Below are 11371 nucleotides of genomic sequence, written 5' to 3'. Positions count from 1 at the left end.
TGTATAGGTAATTGGTTCAAGGTACATAACTTTCTATTGAAAAGGATATTGAAATAAATGGTCATTGATTAATAGATTCCTATTGTTATTCCTATGTATACAGCCCTTAGATCCTTGACTAACTTACTCTGTAGCTGTGGCTTGTGAGTCTGTGACCCTGCGAGTTGTAAAATTCAGCTTGAACTACTGACACTTATGTATATATATATTTAGTAGAAAACTTAGACTCAGGGACACCATAGACTATAGTGTTGAAAAAACACCGTTCACGCTCATAAGTCTCTTGCAAAACTTGAGTGACAGTAGATGTCGCAATATCGTAGGAGGAACCTGACCCTTGTCTTTAAGGAAGTCATATTCAATACGTAATGCTAAATTTTCAGCTTTTAGATCTGCAACTAGACACGAAAGTTGTTTAATGTCGTTTTTAATTCTTTGAATTGAGACACTTGGGCAGAAGATTGCGCTTTATTAGAGGACATATAGTCACCAAAAAAGGAGAGTATCGTAGACATCACATGATCTAAAGAGGTAGGGTTGGTAACTGACGCGTTAGTCTAGATAGTTAAAACTATATACTATGTTAAAACTATATATCATGTTTACGGTTTACCTACAATAATTTGAATTCTTTATCTAACATTTATTTTTCTAAAATTAAATGATTCATGGTTCAAGTAAATGATACAGTATTTTCCATTTAACAATATTGTACATTTATTAATTTGGTATAGATGCAGTTTAGTAAGTTTCCATATCTGATTATTGAATTGATTTATATATAATTAAGTGTACCAGTGACGAAGTGATTTTTCACCCTAACGCTGCTGTACTAGAAGTTATCTCACACTTAGCGATCATCAATGGAACAAACAAATTATAGGTCATTACTCATTATGTTGTCGCCAAAATTTTAAAATTTTCTAAAATGGGTCTTACCGTAAAATAATTAAGAACCTCTGCTCTAGTACATATTATATAGTTTTGCATACCTACTATAATATTTATGAATATTGAATAAATCAATATATTCAAAAATATGCACATTTAACGTATTATATTTTATGTTATAGTACGTCAGGTACTGAACAAGTTAAATCTATATTAAACTTAAAAATCTATCATCTAAAGTTGAACTACAAAGATTAATAGGTATGTTCAATTACCTAAGGGACTTTATACCTAATATGCTCTCAATTATCCGTCCCCTTAGGGAACTCCTAAAAAAAGATGTAATCTGGTCATGGACTCACAGTGTTGTAACGTGTCCGCTTCAGCACTCTCAATTGAATTGGAAGTATAATAAAGATAGGTTCACGTAAAGTATTTTTATTAATAACAACAAACGTTCGTTCTGAACTATAAGTACATACTCTCGTCGTCTCTCGTACTCGAATCCTCGACTTGTCTATGACTTTCCTATTTATGCTAGTGGAATCATCTTGTTATTATGACGTCCGTGCCATCTAAAGATGTGCGCTATTTCTAGTCTTCACCTTTGATCTGTGCACACGCTTTCATATTTTATGGTTGTAGCAAAGTCAACGAATGTCAGTGAATTCAAATACATACTTATATCTATTATTTTACATACTAATAATTAGGATTATTACAACAGGCATACAGAAACTTTATATGAACTAAAAAAATGTGTTTCGAGTCCACCAGTCTTAACTCACTTTAAGCCCGTTAAGAAAATCATAATCCAATCAATTATAGGCTGCTGTCTTCTTCAAGAAAAGAAGCCCATTTCATGTCGTATGACTGAAGCAAAAACAGCTTATACACAAATCGAAAAAGAATTTTTATGTCTCATATTTCCCTAAAGAAAATTTCACTACTACATACTTGGTTGAAAAATAAATGCTCAACCGATCACAAACTTTTGATTGTCATCATGGAAAAAGATATCAATAAAATTATTTCTAATAGTCTTCAAAAATAACTTTCAAAATGCTCGATAAAGATATTAATTTAGATTACCTACCCGAGAAAAAAAATGATCATTTGTGATATCTTATCTAGAGACTTCTGTCAAGAAAGTTACCCTAATGAATTCAAAACACTCGACACCTTCCATTGTGTTAGTAGGTTTGATAATTACACATTTTGCGATATAAAGAAACAATCTGAATTATACTAAGTCTTAGGCAAACTAATTTTATATCAATGATTGTCCAAATAAGCCAATCTCGGATAACTTTGTTAAATTATACTATAATATAAAAAATTATAAAGTGGTAAATTAGGGTATTCTATACTTGGGCAATAAATTCATTATTCCTTACAAATTAAGACCCCTTATCCTCAAGCTTTTACATGAAAGCCAATTGGGCATTAAAAAACAAAAACGATAAACAAACAAATAATATTTTGGCCAGGAACGTTAAATGAAATTGAAGAATTCACTAGCGATTTACAAATTCTATAAATTTAGCAATTATAATAAAATAATTCCGCAATACGTTATGAGATTCCATCCTATCCGTATGAAAAAGTAGGTGCAGATATACTAACTTTTGCAGGTTCAGGTTACCTAGTTATACCTATAGTTGATTATTTTCTAAATGGTTTGAAGTATAAAACGGCCAGAGAAGTTATTAAAAAATGTAAACAAACTTTTAGTATTTATGGGGATCTCTAATCTAGTCCTTGCTGATAACATGCCTTTTATTTCTTTCTTTCAAATTTACATCTTTTTCTAAAGATTGGAATCTCACTCTGGTCACTTCAAGCCTACATTATTCCCAGAGTAATGGCCTTGTTGATAGATCAGTACAGACATATAAAAAATGCTAAAAAAATCTCTAGAACCAGGACTTGATAACAATGCTGTTAGAGTGTAGATGTACACTGGTACATAGTTAATTTACATGTATCTCCTTCAGAATTACTCTACAGTAGGCTTTTGAGAACAAAAATACCATTACTCATTAGCATTATCTATACAGAAACCTTAATTTCAAAACCTGCATGTCCATGATACGCTGAAACAACAAAAATATGAGTATAACATGTATGATAGTATGACATACAATATAATAAACGTGTACAACCATTTTATAATTTTGGGTTTGAAAATAAAAGGTAACCGCTTTGATGTTAATACTTAGATAATTATCATGTTGACAGATAACCAATAAGCGCTCTTACAGCATTAATAAAATATAAGCGTTTATCGGTTTTCGGTAATAAAATTTTTCGGTTTTTTACTGGTTTTCTTAACAAAACAATAATAATAACAATAGACATTTTAATCAGGGACTGGAACCTTTATAATTTTATCAGTTTGAGTCTCGGTTCTCAAAAACCCAAAATTTCGATTTCGATTCTCGTTTCGGTTTTTAAAAATATCAAATTTCGGTTTTGGTTTCGGTTAATACTTTATGATTTTACTTTTTTTATATTTTATTCTAATCAATATAAAACTATATAAAAAAATTAACATATTTATAACTTCTATTTAATGACAGGTATTTGTAATCAAGTGTAACTATTTCAGAATTTATGTAATATTATAAAAAATGAATTATTAAAAATAATAAATTAAAATAAATAAATAAATTTTAATATATAAAATAAATAAAAAATTGTAAAAAAAAAAACTAAGAATGAATTTTTGATACACATGGGTGACCCATTTTTCAGTTAGATATAATAATTTATAACTTAAATATAAAAATATTAATTTAAACAATAAATAACGCCGTAACGAAGACTGAAGAACAGTTCAGTAGTAGGCACAGTCTAAGTGTCGTACAAAGCATAGTATATAGTCTATACTATAGATTCTATACTATATAGATTATAGAGCATAGACATTTTAATAAATGGACTGCGCTTTCCTCACCCCCATCTATCTGAATCTGAAATGTAAATTGTGTGAGTGAGATAGAAACTATTGGGGACAATCATGAAAGAAATAATAATTATATTTCATTCATGCCATGAAATTATTGTAATTTATAGATTATAAAACTGATAAGTAGTGATAACCATCATTGATATTTGATAATGTCATAAATAATATCATGGAATAATTTGAGTATTCAATTATTTCCTCCATGCTTGCCCCCAACTGTTTTTTTCTCTCTCATCAATGTCGGTTTCATGATTTCTCTCTCTAAGCGCAGTCCATTTATTTATATGTCTATGATATAGAGTAAAGAGTTAACGATACCCGCATTAGGTTTAGGTATTTAATATTATCAATGCAGACATATTTAGGGCAACAACTAACAATTATAATTTATAATTTATATGACAATTTATTTACTCTGAATTCTGAAATACTTATAAACGTCCAAATTCCTATTATTTTCAGAAATTCTACATCAGCTATTGCGAATTGCGATTTTCGATTCAATAATAATATTGATATCGACTACATGGAAATTAGAATTTGGATTTTTGGTATTTCTTTTATGAAAATTGTGTTGTACACATAATAATATTCTTATTTCTTAGCATTGGTAAACTTTTACAGGTCTACGATTTTATAATTATTTATCTATTGAATTTTGTAACCAACAAAAACCCAAAAAATCGTAAAAACCTCTACATCCAAATATAGGTTTCGGTTTCGGTTCCTAAAAAAATGTATGGTTCTGGTCCGGTTTCAGTCCCAAGATTTTCAAAAGGTTTCGGTCCAAAACCAGTCAATTTCAGTACGGTTCCAGTCCCTGATTTTAATATTTGTTATAATAGGCCAACGAAGCAAATGAACTGAGGCAGCATTTTGTAAAATAATATTTAAGCACGTAAGCACCGCGGTAGCAGGACAGTGCGGGTCATCGAGCGAGGCCTGTATGTTTGTAAGCGATCTATAGAGACTTATATTTTGTGTGTTTGTTTATGTATAATAAAGTTATTCAATAGTGTGAATTGTCATATTCTATTGTTCATAATAAGTTGTTGATTCAGCAACCACTTATATATGAAACACTATATAATTATTTGTCATTCGTTGTAAACTCTGTATATACTATATAGGTCAATTTTTTGTATTTTATATTTTATTTATCACCTGAATAAATAATAAGTAGGAAAATTGCACTACAATCTACAGCTCTAGAGTCTATAATTAAACTTACCGGCTACCGTATTAATAATAAGTAATAACAATGTAAATATAATATAAAATATCCACACTGACAAACCGTCACCGTTGAGAATCGTTTTTCGAGCGGCATCCACTTACCCACCTTTTTTTGATTATCAACGCTTGAAAATGTATTACAAAGTTTCTCTTGAGTTGCTCATAGCTCAGTTGAACAATATAGACGGTAAAGATATAGTCACATTTTTTTAAAATTTATTATAGCGTTTATAAACGTATAGTTAACGTTAATACGAAATTCAAAAATTGGTTTATTTTAGAAATTCATAAAACTTTTAATTTGAAGTTAAAACAAACAAGTTATGAAAGTCCATTCTGCGTTGCGTATTAAATTCCCGGTTATTAAACATATTTTAATATACCACAATAAACCATAATTCCATGAACAATTTAAAAATAATTTGCTAACCTTTATGGCCCCATTGTTTTTTTAATATTGGCTATAGTATGAATCTATATTAAATGCTAAAATTGAATGTAAATTGTTTTTTTAATACTGGCTAGTATAAAATATATAAATGTTAAAAAATCTTAACTCAAACAATCGTGACTATGTAACTGAAACGTTAAATCATTAATTTTAAATATTGTATATTTGTTCATGTACTCCATAGGTATTTGTGTATAATATAATTAATATACAAACTAAATTTAGATGGCTACTCAATTAACAGGTATATCGCCTTCCGTTTTTTCTTCAGCATGACAAATATTTTAAAATTGTGACGTATCACGTATATTAAGCATACAATTATATTGGTATACGTAGGTATAATATTATGATAATTATGTATTTCAACATATTTCTAACTTGTATTTTTTATTTAACTATATAACTAACTAGGCTACTAGCAAATTCATTTCAAAATTTTTAGTGGTATTTTGAAGTCGATTGAACAAAGTGGAAAAATTGAAAACACTTGTTCCAAGGTGTCTATAGAGTATCTTTGTTATTGTTTAATTGTTCATACTTATTATTTACTCAAGTGATATGAAAAATAATACATATGGTGTTCACTAACAAATAGTGAATAATTTTATTCTCTTGTTAATAATATAACAATATTATATTATATAATAATTCCTTGTTACCCACTAAATAAACAACGTATTGTGAACATTATTTATTTTGTACCCAAGGAGTGTAGATTAGAAGTATATTATATTGCTTATAAAAGAAATCGAGAAGTAGTATTCTATTTCATTTGTAACTTTCACATTATATTTTATTATTTTCTCATATTAAAATATTAAATCAAAATGATTTTTTTTAAGCAATATTTAATAACGCTTACATTTATAGTAATTTCAGTTTGGGTTAGGCCGGCGGCTACTGAACCAGATTTAGAAAAATTAAAAAGTAAGGATTAATGTATTGATTTACAATGATTATAATATTATGTGAGTTAAAATTTTTATTTTACGAAATTTAACAGCAGTAAGTTTTGTAATACTATAATTAATTTAAATAAGATTACTAATTATTATTATTTTATGATAGTCTAGACACAAACAGAACATACACTTTTTCTTACTATTCACTTTAACATAATATGATATGGTTAGTAAAAATGTTATGCTTAGAGTTGTTTTAAAAAGTATACATTTCTCTGTCATTACATTCTAGTATATCCGGTCAAGTGTACAAGTGTACTAATTTTTGATTGATACAATTTGTTTGTGTTATTTTGTTTAGTCAAGGAACTATCAATTTATATTATAAACAATAATTTAAATCAATCGGTTTTCTACGCTGGTTTAGAAATTAATTATTATAGTTAGTTGTTTAGAAATTCTCTCAAATTGAATGATTTATACAAAATAATTTCAGTTCAGTGTTGTCATTCGTTGGGTAAAGACGTGCGCGTGTTTATTACTAATAGACAAATATTGTTTATACTAACGTGTTGTAATATAACGGTGTGCCCTAAGTGACAAATATCAATCTCGCGTTACGAAGAATGCAGTGTTCAATGTGTTACATTTTATACTGTGTAAAGAAATAGCTTTACGTACTAATATATAATATATGTAGGTAATTGATTCACGTATTAGTGTATAAGTATTACTCTACTCGCAGAGGCAGTTCTCCTTGAGTTGTTATGGTCTCCTAGACGTAACCTCATAGTTAGAAGCCACATTCAATTTTTGGCAAACTAATCAAGAAGAACGGACAACAACAAATTACCATTACGGGGTGGCAGTTTCACTAAATTGCGAGAATAACAACTTTGTGAACAGCTACATCCACCTCAAGGACACCCTGTCCACGCGCCAATACTATCAAAGGAACCGACATAGTATTTATGAGGGCTGAGAGCACAGCATAAGCAGATTTACCTGGGCCAGCAACACAGAAGCGCCTTCACGCCACTAGCCATATACAGGACGACTACTACTACCACGACGATATTATACATTTTATTCTGTTATAATAAAAATATTGCGTTTACTATTCTAATTTGACTACCATTTATTTTCAAAATCATCTACATAGTGAATCCCTGAAGGGGCAGCACGTAACAACTGTAACACATATGAAATGTTCAAAACTGGACAAAGATAGTCTTGAATATCTTAAAACCACGGTTATCTACCCAGGTTGGGAATCGGCGTATAATTCTCTATAGCGAGTTTTGACCAGCGTGGCGTGCATGCGAACTAACAGCGCTGCCTGTCACGGGACCATTGGTTAACGAATTAGTGATTACAAACACTTGTTTATATAATGGTTTTTACGTATTTTTTCGAATTAGTAACATTGTTTTCATGTATTAATTACTATTAAATATTGTTGAGCCTTTATACAATTGTATATTAGTGTATGGGTAGTTATTTTATTTAATTTTAAAAGCTAAGTCATTTCATTATTAAGTAAACATAAAAAATTAGCTATTTAGTATTTTAATCAGTAAGCAAAAGGGATACTTTATGCCCCCTAGTGCCCAGGAATTTAAAATAGGGGGAGAACATTTTTTTTTTAATAAATGAAAAAAGCGGGTAAGTAGAAATCGCTCTGCTGTATAGTATGCTACAAGTGGGTGACTGGAAATTTGAATTCAATTATATATATCATTTGTGCAAAAAACGGTTCTGAGCAGAGATGGTTTGACAGCCTAGGATATTTGATATTATACTTATATTATATTGTTTTTATTAATATAATAATATATATATACATTTTTAACTACAAAATAGAAAATATTGCAAGATAGTTAGATAAAATTTTTTATGAATTTCTAACTTAGAATAATTTGCACATTTTCATGATTTTTACGTAATTTGTCAAAATTCGAACTAAATGCTTAAAAAAAAAAAAATTGTGACTGAATTTTTAATATTTTTCCACTGCTATTGTAAAAATATATTAGGAGCCTTGTATTAAATTTCAAGCTTGTTGACTCAACGATTAAAATTAATAATTTAGAAAAATTAATGACTCTTAACAGCTGTAATAACTAATAAGTGGTTTTTTGTAGGTCGGTAAAAAAAAGACAACGGGTGTGGGGGGGGGGGGAGTATACCCCTATCCTCCTCCCCCCTGAGCACGCCACTGTGACAATTCCTGATTTTTATACTTATTAATTAAGAGGGTGTTAGCACACTGTTTGTTTTCTCAGTCTGGCTTATGCGCAACATATAGACAAAACACATTTACGCAAAATCGTTTTTTTTTTCGAATAATTTTCGAGTAAATTAACCTATTACAAAAACGATAGAGAATAATATTTTTGAAGGTATGATACATCGATTTGTCTAGTTTTACTTTAAGATTACTCAAAATCATAAAAAACGATTTTAGGTAAAAGCGTTTTAGCTATGTTGCTCGTGGGTCTAAAAGAAAATAAATATTGCGCTGACATCCTCTTAATATATTATACAAATACGTAAAGACAATTACACTTACATTTGTTGTCTCTGTATAATTGAGAGATATTGAAGGAGAAGAAAATGTATTAAGTTTATTATAAGACAGTGTATAAATAATAGGAAAATTAAATTTTAGAAACAGTGTGATGAAATTATAATATTATAATTTAATTTATGTATTTTATTTCTGGGAACTAATTATCATTGATTTGTAGATTAATTAAATTATTAAAATAAAGGTACTGACATTTTCTAATTAAGTAATTTAATGTACCTATTTCGTTTGTATTTTGATCAGCAATCTTTATTTAGCCACTATAGAAAAGAAAATCAAAATCAATTAATAGTAAATTAAATACTATAATATTGTAATTTGTAATGTTCTTTATACCTCACCACCGCCGTTATAAATAACTGCATGAAACAAAATTTATAGTGGGCGATTGTCCCACTAACTCTTTCACAATTTTATTACGCCATAACCTTGTTTACAATTAATATTTAAATTTTTACATGACGAAAAAATTTTACATTTTGCAAATTCCCGTCCATACCAATATAATATAATTATTATTATTGTTATGAATTGGTATATTTAAACATAGAAAAGAAGAAAGGATGTAATAGTTAAAATCAGAGTACTTTGTTAGGACTTCAAAATCCTGACACTGGTAGGAATACATTACATTTGCCAATACAACGTATACGGTTAGGTGTACCAGCAGAATTAAGTTTAAACATCGTTAAGGAAGATATTTCTTTTGATAGTAGTACTCAGTTCTACAGTTTTGTGCCAAATGTGGATCAATCAAGTACAGAATTAGTAGATATGAGTGTAATTTTCTTTGGAGTCAGCATTTAGAATTTTACCAAAGTTTGACAAACAAGACTCTGAAGGCTTACATAATTTTATAAAGTCGTCAAAATTTGCTTTTTCGTGTATTAGTGAAGACATAAAGCTCAAGATTTTATGAGCAATAATAGCAAATTTAACAGCAAAAGCAGCTCGGGTTGTTCGATTTAAAAAGATAGATACGTGGGAAGAATTGAAAACAACTTTGAAAAATTGTTTTGAACCACAACATACTTCCACACATTTGTTGTTGGAATTAATCACAACTCGTCAGAAATATGATGAGGAAATTAGTATGTCTTACAATCGGTTAGAAAAACTATTTCATTTAACGTTAAATGTTAAAACCAAAGATAAAGGTACAACAGTGGCAGAAGTCATAAAGGGGATTTTAAAAACGCAAACATTGAGTATTTTTATTCAGGGACTAAGACAACCTATAAAAATGTTAGTAAAGACAAGTCATCCACGTACGATTGAGGAAGCATTTGCGGTGGCTCAGCAGGAGGAGACGTCATACAAATCAGATAAGAAAACGCAATCAAAAATGCCGAAACAAGAAACAACGAGAATTACGTGTTTTAACTGTGGTAAAGTAGGTCACATGGCCAAGGTATGTAGGTCAAGATCAAATCATCAATTTATAAAACAGTCTCAACAGAATCAAAAGAACTGGGTTACAAAAACTGGCCAGAATCAAAACCAAACAATGCGTCAGCAAATATTCATCGGCAAACGGGAGAAAGTAGCAGTGGATATGATAACAAAACAATTGTTTGTAAGTATTGTAAGAAACTAGGTCATGAAATTGGCGTGTGCAGAAAATTAAAATATTACAATGAAAAATAGCTCGTTAGGCGAATTCAAGTTCAATGACAGAACCATCAACTTCGGGAAACGAGACAGGATCGAATCAGAACGGCGAACGATCGGTTCAGGAAATCAAAGCAACAGCCGTAATATATCTAGAACATTTAAATTAAAAGCTCAACTTTTTAAAGATCACGTTATATGTCAAGCTACGGAATTTATTAATCAGAAATCAAAATTTTTACTTGACACAGGTAGTGAAGTAAATATAATAAAGTTATTATCATTAAAAGACGACGTAAAAGTTAACGAAAGAATTTTATATCGATTAAAAGAGATTAATGAATATTTTGTGAACACAATTGGGTCAGTAAATATAACAGTAAATTTTGGGGAAGAAAAAAGACAAGTAAGGTTTCAAGTGGTTAGTAATAATTTCCCAATACCTCATGATGGAATTTTAGACAAAGAGTTTTTAGAAGATAATAAGATAGCAATTGATTATGCAAAAAATGAGATAACGTCGACACTTACTGAAGACAATTTTACAGTAGTAAATCAAGACAGTCCGTATATAGAAAATTTGGACAGTACAGAAGAACCACCGAGATCGGAAATGATAATTTCAGTAAAAATTACAGACAATCAAATCAAGGAAAAGGATACAGTGATTATTTATTCACAGATAATCGAGTTCAATGTGGTAATGTAGTAACTAC

Source organism: Metopolophium dirhodum, chromosome 2 (genome assembly GCF_019925205.1).
Source record: "Metopolophium dirhodum isolate CAU chromosome 2, ASM1992520v1, whole genome shotgun sequence".
NCBI classification, from domain to species: Eukaryota; Metazoa; Arthropoda; class Insecta; order Hemiptera; family Aphididae; genus Metopolophium; species Metopolophium dirhodum.
This window is presented reverse-complemented; position numbering follows the sequence as displayed.